This window comes from Cryptomeria japonica, chromosome 4, assembly GCF_030272615.1.
Source record: "Cryptomeria japonica chromosome 4, Sugi_1.0, whole genome shotgun sequence".
Lineage (NCBI taxonomy): Eukaryota > Viridiplantae > Streptophyta > Pinopsida > Cupressales > Cupressaceae > Cryptomeria > Cryptomeria japonica.
Genome location: NC_081408.1, coordinates 345,346,256 through 345,371,700, shown reverse-complemented (window position 1 = coordinate 345,371,700; position 25,445 = coordinate 345,346,256). Strand labels below are relative to the sequence as shown.

Below are 25,445 nucleotides of genomic sequence, written 5' to 3'. Positions count from 1 at the left end.
ACCTGCATTTTTCGATTTTCCTCTCACTGTTTCGCGTGGAATAATGATTTCGCGTTTTTTAATTTTAGCTTTGCTTTAGGTTTAAAACGTGAAAAGACATGATTCGACCCGTAAAAAAACCCTCGAAATTTGTGTCCGATGCGGATTCGTCAAAAAAACCTTATGGAATCGCCACGTCTACACCGGATGCGTCTGGAATCGGGACTCCAAAAACGGATGCGTTTCAGGAGGCAAAAATCAGTACCCTGTCCGAATCCACAGGGATTCCGAGGCGAATCCGAATCCGATACGTATCGTATCCGGATTCGGGGGCAAAACCTGAAGTACCGGTAACTTAGCAAAAAAACAATCTTTTATATCTCTGTCTTTTGCCAAGGTCAAATACTATACTACAAATGAAACAGTGTTTCAACCCATGTGGCTTCAGACTCCTCTTTCAAAGCCTAGATTTTCTCAAGCAGTGCCTACATTCGTTTGCATTGAGAATTAAGAGTGTAATACAGACATTTTAAAATCTAGTTCATCATCAGTAAATGAAGCACATTGAGATACATATGCACCGTTTCAAGCAATTGATCTAGGATGGTTGAGTGGATTTTCAGCATGTTTTCTCAGCTGCGAATCTTCAGGAGGGCTCTATCTAAGGATATGTTCCATTAGCTTTGTGCTCACATTGAACTTTGGGAGCCTCCATCAAGGGAGGTGATGCAGAGTGAGGTGACTGCAATAGATGGACAGTCAACTTTAAGGGCAGATGTTGGCCTATGTAATATTGACTTTGGTCCCTCCTAAAGGGGATCTATCTCTATGTTCTTATTTGGGTCCTAGTGACCCCACATAATTGTACTTTTTATAACATATATTTTCTTATTCCAAAGGCTTAGATGTGTATATATACAAATGCTAAGACCATTTTCTGTAACTCCTTTCATTTCATTATATTCAAAGTGATTCTTTTAGCCTAGGGCACCAGTGCAAAATCTTGTGTCTCTTATTCTTGTGCGCCCTATTTGCTTGGAATTTCTTCTTTTGGTTCTCAACTTATGTTGCATTTGTCCCTTGTACAATAATCTTAATAATTTTTGCACTCCCTTATGGTCTTCTTGTTCTGATTTATTTTCCCACATGAGCTTGAGGCTAATTGGCATGCAACTGTGAGGCTAATTGGCATGCAACTGTGGTATCAATTATAAAAGCAAAACCAACCCATATGAGTTTTTGGCCTATTTTTTAAACTTTTAATTCACTTAATAAAACTGTTTAGTAGTCGATCGATTTATTTTTGGTCAACCAATGAACATAATTGAATATAAAAAACTATAAGATTTTAATATTGTAATATTGGTCTCAATTGGTTGATCTGATCATGTCTGGGTTGGATTCGTAGCCTTGAGCAAACTCCATGCAATATTTGCAAGGTGTTAACACTAGAGCTTCTTAACTTGGAAATTTTACAATATTTATACCACTGACAAGAGCACATCATTATGTATGCCTACTTATGTACAACATGAAAAAGTTGAGGCATTGATAGAACTCACATATTTAGTAACCAATCAAGTACACTTAAATTTTCAAGAAAGGAAATCGCTCAGGTAAGTAACACAATTGGCTCATAAATAGTTCTTGGAACTGACCTATCTTGTAACTGATTTGAGAATCTCTAACTCTCATGGTTTTGACTTCTATTGAGACATGATGGGACAGGGCTGGACATTTTATAGATGTTGTAGTCTGAAACACATTCTCAACACCATACAATCCATCTTTAAATTCAACTTAGGAGAATCTTCTTTTTGAATGTGCAATGGTGCTTGCGTATTTGCTTTTCATATTTCATTGTATGTTGAATGGAACTTGCAGGTTAATTAGATAAATACCAGTGTTCCACGGGCGTCGGGGACGGGGGGATGTGGGGACGCGTCTCCGGGATGGGGGGACCAAGGGTCTAAATTTGGGGACGGCGGGGGGGTGGTGCTCATATACTTATACATATACATATAGTACTTGAAAAACTAGTTTTGAAAAGATGTATAACAGTATAAGAATTAGATTTCAAATGAAACTATAGGAAATACCAAGATTACTTAGATTAGTGATACGTAACTAATTGCTAAAAGTAAATAAAATTTGACAAATGAAATTGTCAAATTGGAGATTTCTCATTTCTATCATATGAATATCGAAAAAGGAAAACGAAAATACGAATATCTGATGCCATTGCAAAGTCTATAATAATAAAGATGATTACATGATTCATCATTACAATGAGTAGCCAAATACAAATACGTGTAGCAATAGCATTACAAAAGAGACTAGAGTCGAATACAAAATGACAAAACTGAAAAGTGAAAACTCAAACTGTAGCTAATGGAGGCCTCTAATCATCTGCGAACTCCTCCTCACTGGAACTGTTGGACTCCTGAGGATCAAGGTCCCTCAAGCTCACACCAACTAGCCCTGCATCTGAAGTGGTAGGATCATCCTCATCAATCTGTGAAGGCTCCTCTGGCTCTACATCCCATCGTGCCATTGGACTCTCCTTGTACATAAGTGTCTTGCGGTCTATGAGACGCAAAGCACTGTGTACAGCCACAAGCTTCTCTGCTCTCTTAGAGGTAAGTCTGTTCCTCTTAAGAGAGTGGATGAAGCTATATGTAGACCAGTTCCTCTCAGCAGCTGAAGAACTGGAAATCTGGGATAGCAGACGGATGGCTAGAGTGGTGGTCAAAGATTTCGGGCAATGACAATTCCACCATAAAAGTGGGTCCTCCTGTGCGATGTTGTCTATATCCATCTTTGCCGCATCTAAATAACCTCTAAGAGTGGCAAATCTTCCCCACTTAGTGCGCATTGTGCCGGCATCTCTGGAATCAAACATCTTCTCTATGCACTTAAAGAAACCCGCCTTCACCTCATCATCCTGAATCGGTGTCAGTCTACCCGGTCTAGCCTTGTACCACTTAGGATTCAAGGCAAAGGCAGCCATATGCAAAGGAGTGTTCAACTTGTCCCATCTACGCTGAATGATAGGCTGGATTTGCTCATTGTAGAATACTAAAGAGGGGTCCTTCACTTGCACAGCAGCCCTCATCTGGTCAAGCATAGAGTCAATGCACTCATACACCTCTCCAAGGTTAGGTGCATCCCCATCCCCATATCTGATCACCTGGAATACTGGAGTAATGATAGAGACAATGTATTTCGCATCAGTCCAAAACACATCACTCTTCACTATCTCCTTCACCCTTCTCCCTTGCTCTTTCTTGGCCTCAGCCCACCTATTCCACTCATTAGTCATAACCATGAGTTGCAATGCCTCTTGCAACTCAATCATTCTCTCCAAGAGAATGAAATAGGATGCATATCTAGTCTCAACTGGTTTCAAGAACTCCTTCTTCGCGAAGGTCCTGAAGAGTGCATGTGAAGTGTGGTGGTTGTAGATAAACATCTGCACATCTCTCGCATCGGTGACCACTCCTCTAATCCAGTCTATCTTCCCCATGTCCTTGAGTGCATTGTTCATGGCATGCACACAACATGGGGTCCATCAAATGTGTCTATAGGCTGCCTCAACGAGTCTCCCTGCTGCTCTACACACATGGGCTGCATCTGTCACTACTTGGACCACATTTTGTTGCCCAACCTCCTCAATAGCCTCCCTGAGGACCTGAAACTGGAAATCAACATCTTTATGATGCCCTGTACAATCAACTGCTCTAAGGAAGTATGGGCCCTTTGCACATGTGACCATGACGTTGATGAGTGGACAATGGCTAATGTTCGTCCACCCATCCATAACTATGCTGCACCCCGATGCCACCCAACATGCCTTCATCTTCTCCATCAAAATATTGATCTTGGAATAGTTTTTATCCAAGATCGAGGTCCTCATTTTCGTCTCCCCTGGTGGCACATAAGATGGTCCTCCCTTGGCCACCATATCCATCATCTTCCTATAATAAGGAGACCGTGTAACATGAAATGGAATGCCATTGGCAAAGAAGAAATTGCCAATGGATTCATCTATCTCATCTCTCAGCTGCACATTAAACATATCAGTAATGGGGTTGCTCTGTGCTGTCTGCAACTTACGTTTCCCAGCCCTGGCGGCAGTAGAAGTGGAAGTGGATGGAGATCCAAACATCATTCCTCCCGTCTGCGAAGCATGAGAAGTATGAAGTGCTGCCCTAGCAGACAAAGTAGTAGGCATTGAAATATTTGTGTCATCTGGAACCCCCCAAATCCTGTTAAACTCAATTCTGTACTGTATATTTTTGGCTTCCTCCAAAAACTTACAATGTTTCACGCCTTTTCCTCTCCAAAACAGAAAGTGTGCATTCACCCTACTAATGCTACCGAACCATTCTGTGTCACAAATATTGCACTTCCACTTCCTTGTTCCCCCACTTGAATGTGATGCAGTGCCTTGTACTGATATTCGTGAAGCAAACTGTTTTAGAGGAGACTTAGGATCAAAATGACCCCTAGCATATGGTGCCAACAACTCTGAAGGGCAACCTGTACTAGCTGGTGCACTTGCCATAGAGCTAGATTGGGCTCCAGGATCAGCCCCATGGTCACCCCCCTCATTTTCAGGTTCATATTCTGAATCATTCTCACTATGAGAATGGATTTCCATGTCATCTTCACTCATGCCTTGAGAGCTCATTGTGAAATTGACACTGCATTTCACAAAATGAAAATAAAATCAGCCTAGTTTAACAATATATTTTTAAATTTTTTTCCTATTCATCTCAAAATGAGATTTGATGTTGAATCTTGAGGGCAAAATGATGAATCATTTTGCCCTCAAGATTCAACATCAAATCTCATTTTGAGTCTTGAGATGAATAGGGAAAAAAAATCCAAAAATGACATAGAACAATGAAAATCAGAAAATATTCAAAAAAAAGACAAAAAAAAAACAAGAAAAAGTTGAAAAACCCTACCTTGTGCTTGAAAAATCTCTCCAAAATGTAGAAGAATCTTCTTCTTCCTCTTCTTCTTGCTTCTTCTAGCTCCTATCACACTTGCAATCAGCTTTTCTCACCCCTTCAATCAGTCTTCTTCAAGTTTTTCCTCCTCTTTAGCTTGCTGGAAAAAAAAATCAGTTTACCAAAATGAGAGTTAAATCTAAAAAAAACATGCTTTTGTGTTGTTTTGGGGGGTTGGGTGGGGCCCACGTCCAATTAGGGTTACCCCTTAATCCCCCCAAAAGGCACATGTTTTTTAAAATGTTGCTTTTTGTGTTTGTTTAGGCGTGGGGACGCGGGAGACGCCTGGGCGTCTCCCACGGAGACGCCCAGATGTCTCCGAGGAGACGTCTCCACGTCTCCCTGGGAGACGCGGAGATGGGGAGACTTCTCCACGTCCCAGCGGTGATTGGGTGGCGGTGGCGGGACGGCGGGGGACGTCGCGTCCCCATCCCCCTGTCCCCGAGATGTCCCTGACGGGGGGATGCGCCCAAAAAGGGGGGGGATGCGTCCCCGTGGAATGGGGATAAATACATCTTCTAGTTGGTTTGTAATGCATCTTCCACCCAAACTCTTGGGTATGTGTTGATGTGTTTTTTAGGCACATGTGAACACAATAAAATACCCAAAATTATCTTATCCTCTCTTGAACAAAGTTACTCAAATGTTGAAGATTAGCTTAAGGATCACTTGAGACAACTCCAAGGTTCTGGTATGTCAGGTCTTGACTTGTGGATAAGCACGATTGGTTGTTGTGATTGCTGTTTCATCAAGGGGCCTTACGTATGAGAAGACTTCACAAAGTATTTTACGAATGATATGCAATGAAGTTCTTTCCTACTACTACTAGATATTTATCAAAAAAATTGCAAAAGATGAGGGTTTAGAGATACTAAGCTACTCCTAGGAATGGATGGATGAAGGACGATTCAAGTGAAACTCGACTAGTCTTAGTATTGCTGTACAAGAACAACTCCACCAAAACTAGTGCAATCTTCTAAGGACATTTGAAGATTTTCAAATTGCTACTAAGCATAGACACCATCAATTGAATGCATATCCATGATTAAGCAACAATTGAACTTAAGCACTTTCAATATTTCCAGTTGACCATACAAGGTGCGCTTACAATCAGCAAGAGGCTAGTGGTATGGATTATGAGTTTCACAATAAATCATATGCAACACTCCATCATTCAATCTAAATACTTAAATCAATATCAAAGATTGACTTGAGAGGATGAAAAACCATGTAAGAAGCTTCAAGGATTGAATAGAAACACCATAACTTCAATGTTTTATTAACCCAATAGCAAAGTAGCAACAATTCTTCAAATCCTTCTCTTATCTCTCTTGAACTCTAATATCTATCTCTTATAGCTAATGTCTATTGTCTAATGTCTCTTCTTGTCTTTCATTCTGATTCAAATCTTCTTCACGCTTGGAGGAAGTACTAGAAGGAGGACCGAAATTTGATTTATGTTTCTTCTTTGATGACTCCTTTTCTCCATGATCATCTTTTCTCTTCAAACCTCTTGAGTGAGTTGATTGGGAAGCACTTCCACTCGCGCTTGCATCATCTTCATTGTCTATCCTTGCTTCTGAGTTGAATGTCATTGTTATATTCTGCTCTTTCAATTTATGATGCTGGATGTCTATCCATCTGCGAGTGTATTTCAAGACTTGTTTCATCAACTCCTTCAAATCTACGACCTCCATTTCAACCCAATTGATCTTGATCTCCTTGCTTTCTTTGGCATAGGCGGATTGGAGATATTTGCTGCTATTCTGTGCTTGATCAACAACACTAAATACCCTGCATTTTCGGATGAAATCAAGAGGTAGCCTAGAATACATCTTTTTCTTCACTTCTACATCATCTTGAACATTCATCCAATAGTCTTCTAACTGCCACTTGTGTTTGTACTTCTTTCCCACAATTCCTCTTACATTGTCATATGGATCAAAGTAATCTCTAGGAGTGAATGGCTTGAGTGAATAGAGAGATAACTCCTCTTCGGCGTTCTCAACTGCTTGAAGGGAAGGACACACTTCAATAGAGTCTCCAAGTGAAATAGGAAAAGAGATACTGGTTCCATGTTTGTGCCTATATGCCTTGACGTATGCCTCTAATTGTCTTACCACCTCAAGTAGCACTATTCTGTCTGTCGAATAGCGTGGCAACATGTAGGGAGGAGAAGGGCATCCTTGAACTCTGATGTAGGTGAACTTTGGGAATGAATGAACCATGCACCATATTGTTGAACCAATGTTTGCGCTCCTGGAGAGAGTCTTTGATGAATTCCACCTTGAAGCGACCTTGTGATGTGCATAGTGAATGCATCATTCACTCTCCTATAGTGGTGCTTAGTCGGATGATGAAGTTGTGTATAACACTCATACACTTTTATTTCTCCCAATCCTCTTCAGGGTATGCCTCTATACACCAGTCCAACATACTCGTAATTCCTTGCAAGAGAGTATATAACATAGGAACTCATGTAGAATGTCCTAGTGCGCATTAGTCTTCTCAGCTGCACATCGATACTGTTGCTAATGAGTCTTGTCCAATTGATTGCATTTTTACCACGGGTCTCTGTCTCTGTGAAGAAAAACATCCATTCCTTGAAGTATAAAGCCTTGGGTGCACCCACCACATGATGAAGTCTCTAAATTCGTCCTTGAAGTCCACTTTGTGTAATTTGCCGGGCATTCTGCTCTTGCCACCTCTACTCTTTGATAACCAAAACTTGTCGATGATCCTTAAACAAGCTTCTGGATCATCGTCATAGGCTGACTTAGCTCCGTCTACACTCACGTAGATCATGTCTTTAGGCTCAGATAGATGAAATGCTTCACTAATGGCTGTCTCTGAAAGGTAAGCAAGTACTCTTCCATTCTTCGCCACTATTCTTCTTGAGTGAGAATCATAGTGTTGGGCACATTCAATAATCAACTCATAGCATTGCACCACATGAGGGAAGCCAACTGCATTTACAATCCTGCAATCCATCATCTTCTTCGCTGTAGCAGTAGGTTCGCTTGTATACAACAAGCTCCGGAACTTCTTGATGTCGAATTTCCCAAGATTGGTGTCTCCTATGCTGCTCCAATGAGATGTGATCTTGGTTTCCAACGCACCACTCCTTGAATCTTCTTTGATGAGTGCTTGACAATTTACAGCTCCACTAGGCTTAGGTGCTGCCATTCTTCACCTATAAGATATGTATAAGTTAGAGATATGGTGAAGAGTGTGGGGAATGCCAATTTTAGACCTATTAGACGTTAAGAATGACAGTACAATATTGATTTAAATCAATCTTTAATTCTAATGAATCTGAAATTAAACACTCAATAAGACTGATTTCTCTCCCTATCTGCACTCAATGAATAAAAGAGGTCTAAATTAATAAATTGATCACTATTTGTCTCTAATCAGACCTGTATCTGACCTTCTATAAATCAATATGAAACACTTACCTCTGATTTTTGATAATTTTAACCTTGAATTGGTGCAATTGATCAAATGATGTGATTAGGGAGCCTGCTGTTGCTGAGTATGTATGGATAAATTTGCCCTTGTAGTGATGAATTCTTTGCTTCTTAGGACAAATTCTCTGGTGTTATTCCTTTTTGCAGATGGAATTCGCTGTCTGCTGCTAAAATTTGCTTATTAGAGAGGAAGAGTTTGTTTTGAATTGATGACGAAATGATGGTTTTGATCCTCCTTATATAGGCGCTTCAAGAGGGAGATGTGTCTTTTGGGTGAAGGCCGACTTAGTTTTAAGTAAGAATTTTAAATTATAGCTTTGGCCTCAAAATTATGCTCTTTCAACGGTCAAGAGAAGGAATTCGCTTCTAGGTAATGGCAATAGGAGTGGAATACGCTCTCAATAAGGAGCAATTGAAGTTCTCTCAAATTTCGCCCTTCATCAACTTAAGGCAATGCTCTTATAAGCAACTTCGCTTCTTACCTTGGGCAAATGAAGCAAATTTCGCTCCAACTAGGGAGCACTTGAAGTTGAAATCGCTCCAAAGAAGGAGCAATTGAAATGATCTCTCAAATCGAAGTCTTGCTCACTATCTTTCATTCATGACAACTCAAACACACTAAATCATATTTATTCAAGGCTTGTAGAGACAATTTCGCTCCAAGGGAAGAGAAAATGAAGTAGATTTCGCGCCAAAGAAGGAGCACTTGAAGTTTTTCACTCTGAACTTAGAGCACTTGAAGTGATCTTCAAACTTGAAATTGAACTCGCTCTTACTCACTTCCCTTCGTTCAATGGGCTCGAACCTTAAATCTTTTAACCATTGATTTATGAAAACATGTCAAACTAATCTTAAGAAAGGCTTTTAGGGGAATTTTGCTCTGAGACTTGAGCACATGAAGTAAAATTCGCTCCTACTGGGGAGCAATGGAAGTGGATTGAAATTTGACATTGAGCATTTTCTTGTTTACTCTTCTTCATTCCATTCATTCAAGTTTTTCAAACTAGGCTCAATGTGCATTCTAGGAACAATTTCGCTCTCAACTAAGGGCAAAAGAAGTGAATTTTGCTCCAACTAGGGAGCACTTGAAGTTTTTTGCCCTTAACTTTGAGCAATGGAAGTGACTAGAGAATGCATCTTTGAGTTTAATCTCATCACTTTATGCCTTAGTTTATGCTTCCATACACCGAAAGACCTCAAAATTCACCTTGAATGTGACTTCGCCTTCAACCTAAGGCAGTGGAAGTGAAGTTCGCTCTGAGAAAGGGGCAATTGAAGTTCTTCGCTCCTAGAGAGGAGCAATGGAAGTGACCCTTACTAGCAATCTCTCTTTTCCTTGGTTAAATTCATGATAAACTTCACTTCTATGGTCGAAATGTTGTTAAAGGCTTATAAACTCAATTATTTCCCTCAAATGTTGCTCAAGAAGTCCACATCGCTCCCAATTATAGACAATGGAAGCAGATTTCGCTCCAACTAGGGAGCACTCAAAGTTGCCTACATACCTGCCCTAATTTGAGGTTATTGATCGTGCATTGCATTCCTTGCTCAAATTGAAACATTACACAATGATTAGAAGCATATTGAGCGATTTGGAGAGCTTGGAAAGGATTTCACTCCTAATGAGGAGCAGTAGAAGCAAATTTCGCTCCTACTAGGGAGCAATTGAATTTGTTTTGTATACTTAGTCAAATTTTGCTTCCAGAAGTCACCTTGCACTGGGATGCATATAAGTCACTCGGATGACAAAAGGAGCACCTGCATTGTTGATTAGGTTTAGACTATTAAGGATTCCTCCATCAAATCTCTTCTTATGTATGCTCAATTTGACTTCTCCTTTCTACCATTTTGCTATTGCAGACTTTGAGCAATTGAGCTGACAACCATCCTAACCGCTCACTCAACTTGCAAGAGAGACAATAGACCAAGAGAGACTAGGACTTAAAAAAAAGGGGGGTCCCCATTTTGATGGGGCGATGTGTGATATGGTCACAACAGTATGCATTTGTATCAAAGAAATAATTATCAAGCCTTTCTTTGTTGGATCTCACATTAGAATAGTCTATTCTACTAATTGGTTTTTCTACAATCTCCTTTTTGGTCCTAGTTTTGCTTGACTACTTGCTTGCTATGTCAAAAAGAAGGTGCAGGAAAACAACTTGACTTTGTTTTAGATAATCTGAAAGAGTGACGACATAAGGTCGAGACCTTGGTCAGTGCGAAGAAACTTGCTTTAGTTGAAGTTTGTAAGTCTCTCCAAGAATCTTTAAAAGAACACAAAATATAAATATTTTCTTATAGTTCAATGGCCTACTTCTCTTAGGTCTTGCAACATCCTCACTGCTGTCACATTCCAACACCAAATCTGTTCAAGGCGTGAATCAATCTCAACACTCAACTATTCCAAGGAAAAATCAATATTGAGGCATTGGATGATTGGCTTTGTAATCGAATTCTTATTACAATGTTAATTAGTTCAATAATGTCAAACATCATGTTCACAAATTTCTTGTTAAATATTCGATGATATTAAACAATAGGGCGAGAGCTCTATATAAAGAATTTACAATAGACGATGTTTCTGAAAGAAACAATCGTAAATTGAAGCTGAAAATAGAAACTACTAAAGACAACTAAGATGATTAAGATGATCGTTAAAGAAACATTACAATATTCTAGTACCCTCCCTTAATGGTCATTGTTCTAACTACCCAGAGAAAAACAAAGAAGGCTGCCCCCTTCTCAAAATGTTCTGCGACATGAGCCTGCCACTGACCCTCCCAAAATCTAGAGAACTTGTGGATAACACAAATTGTCCACAAACTTTTGTAGATGAGCATGATGCCCCAAAACAGATTGCAAGAAGCCACGATTTTTGAGGAAAAAATCGCCAAACCCCAAAATTGAAGATTACAAAGAATCGTTTTTTTTGGAAAAAACCCTAATACAGGAACACTTGTACCCATGATTTTTGAGATGAAATCATGCAAAACCCAAAATCCCATGCAAACATCACGAATTATAGATGACTAGACACGATTTTGGAGGCAAAAATCGAAAAACCCTTACAATAATTTTTGAGGAGAAAATTATAAACCTTACAAAAATTTTATTCTAAAAAATTATAAACCAAACCGAATAATTTTTTTAGGATAAAAATTATAAACTCAACATATATTTTTTTAAGGATAAAAAATATAAACCCATCGATTATTTTTTTAAGGCACAAAAGTTAAAAAAAACCCCATCTAGAAATCAGAGAGCCCTCTCGAATTGTGGAAACCCTAACAAGGGCAAAACCAAACCCACAGGAAAAAAAAACAAGGACAAGACGATTGTTCGCAGCTAGAAAGGGATAAACTCCCATCACAAAGAGTTAACTCTCGTCGCAGGAAGATTGGGATAGGCGTTCGTAGGGATTTCCGGACAAGCCACAATGAAGCCCGCGTTGACACCCACGAGAAAAACACGAACACAAAAAGAAAATAAACTTTCCGTCGCGAAAAACAAAATTCTCTATCGCAAAAATGCAGGAAACTCATGTCGTCCGACACAAGTAGAAATTCTTGATGGCAAACATAGCAACAAATAGTACAATTTCTTGCTATTTGTTGCTATGTTTGCACAGAATTCATGGAACACATTTATATAGTCTAGCATTAACTAATCCACCTCTTCTTTCAATATCTAAAATTTCTTTCACACATCATGATAGTGGCTGAGGTGAGCATGATAGTATTCTACACATACACTTAAGTTGACCTGGACATTGTATCAAATTCACTTTATTTCATTGCATTGTGAGACATCAACCATCAAAGCACTAACTAAGAAATGTTAAAATATTCGATGATATTAAACAATAGAGCGAGAGCTCTATATAAATAATTTACAAGAGACGATGTTTCTAAAAGAAACAATCGTAAACTAAAGCTGAAAAGAGAAACTAACTAGAGATGACTAAGATGACAAAGATGACCATTAAAGAAACATTACAATATTCTAATACCCTCCCTTAATGGTCATCATTCTAACTACCTAGAGATAAACAAAGAAGGCTGCCCCCTTCTTCTGAAAATGTTTTGCTACATGAGCTTGCCATTGACCTTGTCACTGAGATGAGCCCCTCTCAGAATTTGAAGAACTTCTGGATAACACAAATGGTCCACAAACTTTGCAGATGAGCATGATGCCCCAAAACAAACTGCAAGAAGCCACGATTTTTGAGGATCGCCAAACCCAAAAACTAAAGATTACAAAGCATCGTTTTTTTCAAAAAAAGGGTAAAAACCCTAAGACAAGAACACTTGTACCCATGATTTTTGGAAAATCTAGAATCCCATGCGAACATTGCGAATTACGGATGACCAGACACGATTTTTGCTTGAGGCAAAAATCGTGTAACCCTTACAATAATTTTTGAGGAGAAAATTATAAACCTTACAGAATAATTTTTAAGGTAAAAAATTATAGTTTTGATCTTATCAATCCATGGTGATGTTATTGGATGCTTTGATTCCTTTCTTTTATATATCTCAATGTGAGGGAGAGGTCACACCTCTTCATCATGCATGCCCTTTGGCAAGAGACACACCCTTTCACCATGAGCACCTTTTGAAAGAGTGCAACTCTTCATTATTTCTGACCTTTGAAAGGGACACAACCTTTCAAAATCAGATCTGCACTTCTCATTTTTCAAATTCCTCCCCCCTCAAATGAGTTTCTCTTCTCCCTTTTATATCTCACGTTTGAGGGAGTCACAACTTATCATTTCATGCCTTTTGACCTTTCATTAACTTTAATCAGATTTTAATTATATTTAATTATATTATTTTATATTTTAATTTTAATTGTAATATTTATTCTTTTGTATTTTAATTTTATTATTATTTATTATTAAATTATATTTCAAAATAGGGACATTACAAAACCAAACAAAATATTTTTTTAGGATAAAAATTATAAAACCCAATAGATATTTTTTAAGGATAAAAAATATAAATCCACTGATTAACTTTTTTAAGGGACAAAAAATAAAAAAAACCCATCCAGAAATCAGAGAGCCCTCCCGAACTGCAGAAACCCTAACTAGGGCAAAACCAAACCCGAAGAAGAAAAAATAGGGACAAGATGACCATTCGTAGCTAGAAAGGCATAAACTTCCATCGTAGAGAATTAACTCCCATTGCAGGAAGATTGGGATGGCCGTTCGCAGGGATTTTTAGACAAGCCATAGAGAAGCCTGCATTGAAACCCACGAGAAAAACGTGAAGACGAAAAAACACGAACACAAAAAGAAAAAAAACTTTACGTCGCAAAAGATAAACGTCACAAAAAACACAATTCTCTGTCGCAAAAGTGCAGGAAACTCTCGTTGTCTGGCACAAGCAGAAATTCCTGACGGCGAACACAACAACGAAAATCACAGACGCGTGAGCTAGCACCAAGAAGAAACACAAACAAATATGTGGCCACGAAAAACCCTTGCAAATGCAAATCGTGAACTCTTTAGACAAAGCCCACAAACTTGCAGACTAAGCTCGTGAAACTGCAGACAGGAAAATCCTCGATTTTGCATGCGAAAATCCTACACGATCTTTGCCTAGAAGACGGGTCAAAACCCTTCATAGGTTTGAACACGAAAACCCTCCTTTGCCAATTTTTACCTAAACAGAGAATCGGAAAAGTCTTCCCAAAAACCTGAGCCCTCCAGTGAGGGAGGCAGGCTTAGACTCACTCTGATACCATGTTAAAATATTCAATGATATTAAACAATAGAGTGAGAGTTCTATATAAAGAATTTACAAGAGACAATGTAAAGAAACAATCATAAATTGAAGCTGAAAATAGAAACTAACTAAAGACGACTAAGATGACCATTAAAGAAACATACAAAATTCTAATAGGCATGAGCAAAGGTTTTGCATTGCAAGGTTGCTACTACAGTGTGAATTGAGCGTCTCATGAAAGTTTGGATTTGTGCAAGGGATCAGAAGAGGCTAGATCTTTTTACTTCATCTTGGATTGCTCCTTGATCTTTATGGCATGTCAATATGCTTGCCCTAACATCTTTTGAGGCAAGAACTATACATTGCTAGCATACTTTGGGGTTTTGTACAAGTCTATTTCATGGAGATCTTGAAATGCACAGAATTCATGGAACTCATTTATATAGTCTAGCATTAACTGATCCTTCTCGTCTTTCAATATCTAAAATTTCGTTCACACATCATGATAGTGGCTGAGTGTAATATCCCACTAGTTTTTTTTTGTTTTTAGGCCAATAACAATTCATCCACAACAAATAACCCGTCAAGGTTAGAGAAATAAACCAAACAACTGAAAGGGAACCTTTCCACCTTTTGTTTCGGGGAGGGTGAGAGCATACGGTGTTTCGGGGATCGTCAGCAACAATAATCAAACTGAAAATTACAATGCATGGGCGACAAGCCAGCCCCTTCTGCTTATCCAACAGGATAGAAACTAAACTCTTGGCGGTAAACCGACCAAGGGAAAATTACAAGAAATTGAAGTTCAATCACTCTACCGCGTATTTCAGTGGGAGGACATTACATTAAACAATCACTCTACCGCATATTTCAGCGGAAGAACTTATCACTCGACCACTTATTTAGCGGGAGGACTGAAAATTACAAATTTGTTGCATATCAGGCAACAAGCCAGCCTCTTCCACTTATTCAGCGGGATGAGAATTACAAAGATAGAACTGGTTAGTAGTACTACTACCTAACCTTACAATAATAGAGATGATAGAAGGAGAGTAATGCAGATTTCTACAATAAAGATATAAATTTCTGTTACAACCAATTTGCAGGCTGAAAGTACAGACCAGCAGCTTAGAGAAATGCCAAAATACTCATAACTCCCTCATTCTACATTCGAATCAGCTCAAACTAGTCCCAAACCCACCGTACATCATATGCAATGGCAACCGATCAAAACCATACCCCCAAACAAACCCTTATTTATTTTGCACGCATCCCAATGCAACACAGAAAACCCACGCCTAGCCTAAGAATTTCGATTTGGCATAATAAATTCAAAACTCAAACAAACGTGCTATAAACTTACAAAGTTTATCGCCAGTGCTGGGAAGGAAGATAGAGTTGATACCCATAACCATCAGTCGCTTCAGCAGAGAGGTGTGATCGAAAATATGCTTCAGCCACAGGCAAAACCAGCGAGTCTCCAGAATCACTTCAACACCAAAAATGTCTATGGTAAACTCTGAGAATGTAGGAGAATACAATGCACAGCTAGGTACTGTATTTCAAGTACGAAACCGGGTAGCACTAGGGAGACGCACTCCGAAGCCTCAAGTTCTGTCGCCAAACCGACAGCATAACATTACAAATTTTCAAGATACCAAAATGAGAGCCCAAGTCACTTATTTATAACTTAATGCCAACCAAATTCAAATTCAAATGCACTCGAAATACGCCCAAACCAAATGCCATTCCATTTCATCCTCATTTAGCATTGCATTTCATTTCATTTCCTTGCACAAGTTCGCCCTTTTTAATAAATATAAGTGTCATAAAATAAAGGGTAAAGTGGGCGTCCAACTATGACTTCCAAATAAAAAATATTACAAAGGCAATATACTTAGAAAATCGCCCATTTGCCTTGAGTTATAATTTACTTATTAACACCATGACGACCCCCTTGAAGTCATATGCAAATTTCGCCCAAATAGACTTAGGATAAAATTAATATTTTCTCCCTTCCTAAGTCGTCCATCCATAAAATAATCAAATATTAATACCTCATGCCTAAGGTATTAATAATTAAAATACCTTCTCCTCAAATATTGATTATTGCCAAATTGAGCCGGAGATTTAAGTGCTGGAAATCACCAAAACTGAATTGAGTTGGGGCTCTGAACTGAACTGCCAAAAATAGTCATCTGAGCTGAGCCGCAGAATCCTTGCCAAGAATAGCACCAGAAAATGCTGGAAGACCAATTGCTCAAACTGACCTGCCGGAAATAGCCATCTGAACAGGCCAGCTGACATCCTGCTAAAAATAGAACTACTAAAAATAGTACTTACTAAAAATAGCATACTGCTAAAAATAGTAAGTGTTTCCAAAGTGATTTTAACCACATTCTGAGCAGCCGTTGCACTTACTAAAAATAGTAAGTCAGGAAAAAGTCACCCGATGCAGATGCATGTCAAACCATCTTGAAGCTCTCTGAAAACCCAGAAGGAATCCAGAATCCAAACTGTCAAACTCCCACATATACACCCTGAAAACACCAAAGAATCCTCCTAGAAAATAGGAAACCCTAATTCTCCTTTCCAAATAGCCTACGAGTCTCTGGAATAGGCCAATGGACCACTGAATGCACATCACTGAGAAGGGGACATTACACTGAGGTGAGCATGATAGTATTCTATGCATACACTTAGTCGACATGGACATTGTATCAAACTCACTTCTTTTCATTGCATTGTGAGACTTCAACCAGCAAAGCACTTAGTAAGAAATGTTAAAATATTCGATGATATTGAACAATAGAGCGAGATTTAGTCGACATGGACATTGTATCAAAACTCACTTTATTTCATTGCATTGTGAGACTTCAACCAGCAAAGCACTAACTAAGAAATGTTAAAATATTCGATGATATTGAACAATAGAGCGAGACTTTAGTCGACATGGACATTGTATCAAACTCACTTTATTTCATTGCATTGTGAGACTTCAACCAGCAAAGCACTAACTAAGAAATGTTAAAAATATTCGATGATATTGAACAATAGAGCGAGAGCTCTATATAAATAATTTATAAGAGATGATGTTTCTAAAAGAAACAATCATAAATTGAAGTTGAAAATAGAAACTAACTAAAGACGACTAAGATGACCATTAAAGAAACATTACAATATTCTAATACTCTTCATTGTTCTAACTACCCATAGAAAAACAAAGAAGGCTACCCCCTTTTCAAATCGTTCTACGACATGAGCATGATACTGACCCTGTCATAGAGATGAGTGTGCCACTGACCCTCCGAGAATTAGGAGAACTTCTAGATAACACAAATTGTCTACAAACTTTTGCAGATGAGCATGATGCCCGAAAATAGACTATAAGAAGCCTCGATTATTGAGGAAAAATTCGCCAAACCCAAAAACTCAAGATTACAAAGCATCGTTTTTTCGGAAAAAGCAGTAAAAACCCTAAGACAGGAACCCCTGTACCCATGATTTTTGAGGACAAAATCATGCAAAACCCGGAATCCCATGCGAACATTGCAAATTATAGATGACTAGACATGATTTTCGATGCAAAAATCGAAAAACCCTTACAATAATTTTTGAGGAGAAAATTATAAACCTTACAGATGGTGGTTGAAAATTTTTTACACTTGGGGAAATATACAAAATTGTGGTTTCAACCACAGCGTGTGATTAAAACTCTTCTAATTAAGGGAAGGCTCCCCCTATCTAACTACAACTTTAAAAATAAAATAGGATGGGATAGCAATCTTTCTTCTTCTTTCAAGAAAGACAATATCATTTTCTTTTCACAGAAAAGTAATAGCGATTTGATATAAAACAGCAGTAACAACTTTCGAAATGAAATGAGAGAAAGGAAATGAAGTTTCTTGAAAGCTCAGAGACTTCCGTCACTTCCTTCGAGCCGGGACAACAATACAAGTTCAAAGATTTGATTATATGAAGTCCTATCTACCCTTTTCTATACTAATTCAATCAAGAACAAATTATAATAGCTCAAAGACTGGAATATCTTATTCTTTTCTACTTAAAACAATGGGAAGTAGTATAAGCTCAAAGACTCACAGCTATTTCTCACAAAATCTACTTCTAAATTCTGTTACGAACAAGTGTAAGAACAAAGTCTTACAACTTTTTCCCAATAGAACTTCTACTTTAACTAAATTAATCTTCAATACTTGCAGCTCAAAAACTGCAAATCAGATTTGATTAAATTCTAAAAGAAACACTTGCAAGAAAGGAAATATGGAACACAAACTTAAGAATGTAGCACAAAGACTCAAAGCTTGAGCAATTTTCTTTTATTCCTTTCAATTCTTCAATTTACACGTAAAAGCTCAAAGACTTCTTTGCTGTAAATTTGGTAGAGTTTTTGCTTGCTTTCCAAAAGATAAAAATTACAATAGACTCCTCAAGTATTTATAGAAGGGGAGTCTTGAGAAAAAGGTGGGAGGATCCCAACTAACTTGAGAAATTCTCTCAACCACCAAGACTTATTCAATAACTAACTATGACTTATTCCAACTACAGTCCTAATTCAACACAACTTGTAGTTGCTTTACATGTAATTACAAAAGTGCAAGTAATGACTTATCTTGCATTTTACAAAAAAGCTTTTACATGTAACTTGTCAAAAGAAAAACTACAACTAAAAGATGACAAATCTGGAAAAATACAACTAAGTGTTGAAAAATGCTTAAGCTGCAGCACGTGAAGACATGAATCCTTCAAACTTCTGGATGATCATTCGTAGTTCATCAAGATTCGGTTCATGGGTGTACGGAGATCTACCCAGATATCCTCAATACGATGCACGTGCACGAAGGATTTTTTGATCTTTTCCTTCATACCCCGGTAATCAAAATCAGCTCTGGACTTAAACCTTTTGAGCTTAATTTTCTGCATCTCAATCTCCATAGCTTTGGCCTTGACAGAAGTGACAAGAGAATACCGGCCAATTGTCAATGGGTTTGTTGTAGAAATCCCCATTCCGACCTTATGTTTGATAGACTGATGAGCGTGCACATCCATGATCTGTCTTCCCAACTCCATAAGAATGATCTTATTAGTCGGGTATCTAGGGAGCATGTATGGCTGCCCACTATAGCATCCGACTCTCATATAGGTAAAGGTCGGGAATTGAAGAAACAAACACCCATACTCATTCACTCTTTCCCATGCCTCATCTGACACTTTTGTTTTTTAGATTTCTGTCAAACTGGCACATGAAGTAACCGAAGAATGCATCTTGAACTCTTCTGAAATGCAATTTGTTGGGTCTCAAAGGCAGCTGATCATAGTATTCCCATACCGATATAAGCGAGCGGTCACCCTTGGTAGAAAGACTAGGGAAATGTTTGAGTGCGCTGCCAAATATACTAAGTATGAATTCATATAAAAAGTCATGGTGGAAGGGATTGCTGCAAGTTGTTCGCACAAGGCATCGCTAATGACTTCTCCCCATGATATATGATGGGACTGCCTTATGAACATGATGAACTGATACATCCAGGGCTCAAAAACATTAGAATGTTCAAGACCCATTATCCTGCTGAGGAGAGTTATGATGTCTCCAATTTCCCATTTGAAGTCACAGCGGTACAACTTAGTCCACCTTGAGAAGGCGGCTCGTGGCTCATGAATCCACCTGTTAATATGACATTTGCAGTCCTTCTCCCTTTTCACATAGTACTCAATTGCACTATCTTTGGAGATTTCCATATAAACAGGTGTAGGAGGTATTCTAAAGACTTTCTCAATTGTGTTTGCGTCAAGGCGGATTATTGCTTCACCATCATCATTTTTAATGGTTCTTGTTTCCTTGTCAAAGTGATGGGCGCAAGCGAGAACAAATTCAGGTTCTAGGGCAGCCACTGGAAAAGAAGATGTGTGATGGATATGGCTGTCCAACAGCCGCTGCATATTGCTTTCTTGTGGATCCTCTACCCTCTTGACAAATTCTGACATGTCCACATGCCCTATCTCTGTATCTTTTATGCGATCCAAAGGAGAAGAGACTTGAGAAGGTCAAACCTCATTTTGGTACTTATCATATTTATACTTCATCTTCTTCGGAATTGGAGGTGACGGTAAATCTGACATTGAAGGACAACCTGGTATACTGCGATGAAGACTTAAAAGTGTTGAGGCAACATCATAATCAGCTGCAGCTAACATTTTTCCTTCTTCAAATGGGAAGAACTCCAACCCTTGCACTTCACGATTTTGTGAGAGAAAGAGGGAAAATAAATGGGAAATGCCAGGAATCTTGACTTTGACCAATTTCGGATCTTGGAGAAAATTTTACAAGTATACAAGTTTGGGAAGAATGCACATGCAATCGGATTTTTAAAACCCGAATGCAAGTATACTTGTACAATGGTAAATGGAGAAATGGGTGAAAAATGGGAATTAGACTTGCGGGAAATGATAGAAAGTACGGATATAGGCGTTATGGGTGGATAAAAATGGAAAGATTTTGGGAATGACATTTTCATGAAAATGGGAAGAAATTTGAACATGCAATCCGGTTTTAAAAACCCGATTTTGGAAGGATGGGCATTTTTCATCTTTGCAACTTGGAATTTCAACAAAAGATGGTTAAAAATTTTAACCGGAAGGGAAGAACAATGATTTTCATCCAACTTGTAATCGGGATTTAAAATCCTGAATACAAGTAAAGAGGGAAAATGGGGAAGATCAATGTAATTCAAAAATTGCTTATCAAGGGGGAAAATCTCTCTCACAAAACCAATTTTTGGGGAAAAACAACATATTTACAAATTTACAACTAGAAAGGAAAATAAGAAAACAAGAAAATAAGAAAATGAAACAAGAAAAAAAAAGAAATCATACCTTGTTTCAATCTGAAAATGCCTCTCCAAAAGATGATCAATCTTTGGAAGAAAGAAGAATAGCTCTTAAATAGAGATAAACTACAATCAGAAACCCTAGCCACGTTTTTACCAAAAGGCAGCAAATGCAAATAAAATGGCCCAAGGAGGGATCGAATCTTCTTCTAACTTCAACGCCTAGGCAAGAGAGGCAAAAACGCCTTAGGAGATTGCTGCTTTGTGGAGTTTAGATCCACCAAAACGTGGGTCTTAGGAATCACGTGGAAGGCGATTTTAGCAGAAAATCAGCAAACAAGAACCCCAAATGGCGTGAAAGATGTTTGCAAATGCACGAGAATAGGGAAGAATCCCAAACGCCTCTCCTTCCTAAAAAAATCTCCACAAAATTTGCTTGAAATCTTCAACAAAAACGTTTCTCCTTGCTGGTCGGGTTTTTTGGAGGAAATAGCAAGTTCGATTTTGCATGCATTGGTGAAAATCGGGTTTCTTGGATGAAATAGCAAGTTTAAAATTGCACTTTTTCATCAATAAGGCAAAATCGGGTTTTAAAAATGCAATTACAAGTTTAAAATCCTCTAAATTGCATTTTATAGAGAAAATTGGGTTTTTTGGGCAAAATAGCAAGTTTTAAATGTCACTTTATTTCATTTCTAGGTAAAATCAGGTTTTGGAGAGAGATGTGCAAGTTACATTTTACTTGTAAAGGGAAAATAAAATCCCTACAACAAGTTTTAATAACTTGCACATATATAATAGAGGTTAAAAATCCCTATTACAAGCAAAAGACATTAAAATAGGGGTTTTTCAAAAGAATTACAAGTAAACTTGTATCTTATCCAAAAAATCTCTATTTTAACTTAAATAACCAAAAAGCAACAAGGGGGAAATAAAAAACAAATTACAAGTTCTTATTTTTCAATAAAGTGCACTTGTAATTAGCCAAAAATTTCCCTACAAAGACCAAAACAAAGAAAATCATTAAAAACTTGCAATTCAAGGATAAGTTCCCACCTATAGTCAGGGAAAAAAAACCCGAAATTGAAGGAAAGACAGCAAACGAACCCAGAATGCGACGAAATTTGAAACACAGTTCAAGGATGGACTGAGGATTAAGTCAGTCCAAGGATTAGGCGAAATTCTGCCTCGGGAAGCATGCCAGAGAGTAAAGTTTTTCATTTTTTGACAAAAAATTTATGTAATGGTCCTTCATTTTTGAAAACAAAAATGAGGACAACAACAGAATAATTTTTAAGGTAAAAAATTATAAACCAAACAGAATAATTTTTTTAGGATAAAAATTATAAAACCCAACGGATATTTTTTAAGGATAATTTTTTTTAGGGACACAAATTAAAAAAACCCTATCCAGAAATCAGAGAGCCCTCCCAAACCGTGGAAACCCTAACCAGGGCAAAACCAAACTCGCAAAAGAAAAAACAGGGACAAGAAGGCCGTTCGCAGCTAGAAAGGGATAAACTCCCATCACAGGAAGATTGGGACGACTGTTTGCAGGGATTTCTGGACAAGCCACAAAGATGCCTTACACTAGAAGCACACTTGTAGACTTGCTAGGAAAGTTTTAGTAGGGGAACTCAAATGTGCATGCCAATGCACATGTGAGCACGATATCTATCCCATCTATGAGATATTCTAACTTCTGGTTTTAGTAGAATTTTTTGCAAATTTCTTGTATGTGTGTTTGGATTTCGAGTTATAACATGAACATGGAGAACATGCAGTAAGATAATTTGCAAGGAGAAACTACACAGAGAATTTTTTCCAAGATATTTATCGTGCTCTCATACATTACTTTGATTCATATTGGATTTCAGAATGCAAAGAAAAACCCAGTAGATAAATCGCACCTTTCACAGCTATGGATATGGAAGTGAAAGGTATGATTGCTGCTCCCTTGTGTTGCTGTCTCAGAATGTTATTATCAGACTCTGTCAGCAATAAGAATCCTGCAATAGGCTGCGATGATCAGCTACAGGCATAGTTACAGGCTGCGATCATATGAGTCCAAGCCACAGCTGATTTGCTGGAGAAATGATGTGCTGATAGCCCAGATTGTTGTCTTCAAACACCAGGAAATTCACCTCCAGACAGCAGCGATAAATGCAATAGATATCCTCAGTGATGGTAATGAATTTGTCACAGACTTCTGGGGTTTCGTCCAGAAGAAAAGCTTCACAGGGTTTGCGTCCTGGAAAGGAAACTTAATTTGCAGAGCAAAATCATAAACCAAATCGATGAATGAATGAATGCAAACCCACAGACGATGCCTTTAAATAAAGAACTCCAGCCTCGAGAAGATTCCTCATGGCAACTTAGGCAATTATTATAAGTTGTATTAATTATTAAATGACCCCCCCACGTTTAGTTGCCTAGGAGAAATATCTTTATAACTTGAAATGGCCCCAACTTAAGTTATATCGATGAGTTTTAATTTTTTGATCTCCAATCATAAGCTTTTTGGGGTATAAATTAATTTAATCTATCATTCCCTTATTTAATTCAATAATCCTAGCCTGGGGAATGCTGCAGGCCAGAATTTGACTTCCTATAGCCTGTCACAGAAGAGGGGACATTACAATCTAAGAGTCTCTTGTGATGTGGCATCACTTGAAATATGTAATGTTTTGTCTGACAATTCATACTTGCATGAGTGAGATTCTATCTAAAGAGCAAAGTTTTAGTGTTAGCTTGTCAAGGTCAACAATTATCTATAGTACATTATCTAGGTCCCCTCTGAACACCCACATCTTATTGGTGTTTGCAAAGAAATGCGGAAATCTTGTGTCTAATGCACATAAGTTTGTACTAGTTATGGCTACCCAAAGTAGTGTGAAAGATTGCAAAGAAGCATATGCTTGTAGCTCAACTTGTTAACACACCAATTGCAACTTGACAATTTACTATAGCAATATGGAGATGTCTTTTGAGAGTCTCGAGGAATTTCAATACATTGCATAGTCAAGCATCAAATTGTTCTTGGTCTAGGATCCTCACTAGCAAACAATCATTTTTATTTCAGATCACTTTGGGAAGGAATAAATTTGTAGACAATCATATAAGCTCACAAAACATGGGAAGATTGGCCAAGTTCTTCACCTTTTGGTAGTCCAATTGTTCTTGAACTGAGGGAGGATGGTTTGTGGTGTCTTTCCATTGACTATCATTTACTCAAAAGAAAGCATTGTGAAAAATAGGTTTCCTTTACCTTGCATTAATGATCTTTTGGATTGGCTTCAATGTGAATGATACTTCACCATCATCAATCTGAATTCCAGTTATTACCATTTTCAAGTCAACCTAGACGATATTGTAGAGATTGCATTCAATACAAAGACGGCCGATAGGACTGTTTGGTGATATACTGATATCTTTTGGTTTGGCTAACATGACATGTGACCCTTCACCATATTGTCTACTTGGATGACGTCATTGTCAACAACAATATTTAAGAGGAGCATATGACATGTGTTAGAAGGTTCTTGATGCACCTCAAAATCATAAGTTGCAAGTTGACTTAGGCAAGTGTGCCATTGATGTTACTCCAGTCCAATTCTTGGGGTACATTATTGATTTGAAAAGAATTCTTGGGGATCCAACAAAGATCAAGATCAGTCAAGATTCTCCCCAATTCCTTGCAGCCAAATTGAACTGTTAACTTTTCCTGGACCCACAAAGTTCTACTTAGAAGTTTATTGGTGCACCTCAGATAATAAATTGCAAGCTAACTTAGGCAAGTGTGCCATTGGTGTTACTCAAGCCCAATACTTGGGGTACATCATTGATTGTGAAAGAATTCACATGGATCCAAAACAAAGATCAAGATCATTCAAGATTCTCTCCAACACCTTTCAGCCACATCGAACTGTTGAACTTTTCTTGGACTTACAAAGTTCTATTGTCAGTTGATGTTTCGATTTTCTAACATCTCCTAGCCAATGAATCAAATCATGCATCCTAAAGTTAACTTTCTACTGTACAACTGCGAACATCAATTTAAGACCTTAAACCTGAACTTATTTTACATCAGTCCTTGTAAAATCTGACATCAATCAACCTCTCAAAGTTGAAACTGACGCATCTGATTTTACACTTGGTTTTGTACTCACTTAACCTTGATACCCTATCGCATCTCACTCAGAAACATTCAGTTACATCATGTGAAATAACCTATGAGAAGGAGCTCTATGCAATTGTGTAATTCCTAAAGCAATTGTGGTATCATCTCTTAAGTGAGGAGATTATCATTCACTCTGATAACAAATCTCTTTAGCTTCTGCATGCACAAAGTAAGCTAGAGAACACAAGGCACAAAAATGGATGATCTATATTCACTAGTTCCAT

At 38.1% G+C, this 25,445-nt stretch overlaps 1 protein-coding gene across 1 annotated transcript in view; it reads left to right on the top strand.

Annotated features, from left to right (window-relative positions):
- The window catches only part of LOC131063621 (oxygen-dependent coproporphyrinogen-III oxidase, chloroplastic), a 104,100-nt gene that overhangs the window by 8,802 nt on the left and 69,853 nt on the right, over positions 1-25,445 (top strand). The window lies entirely within an intron of this gene.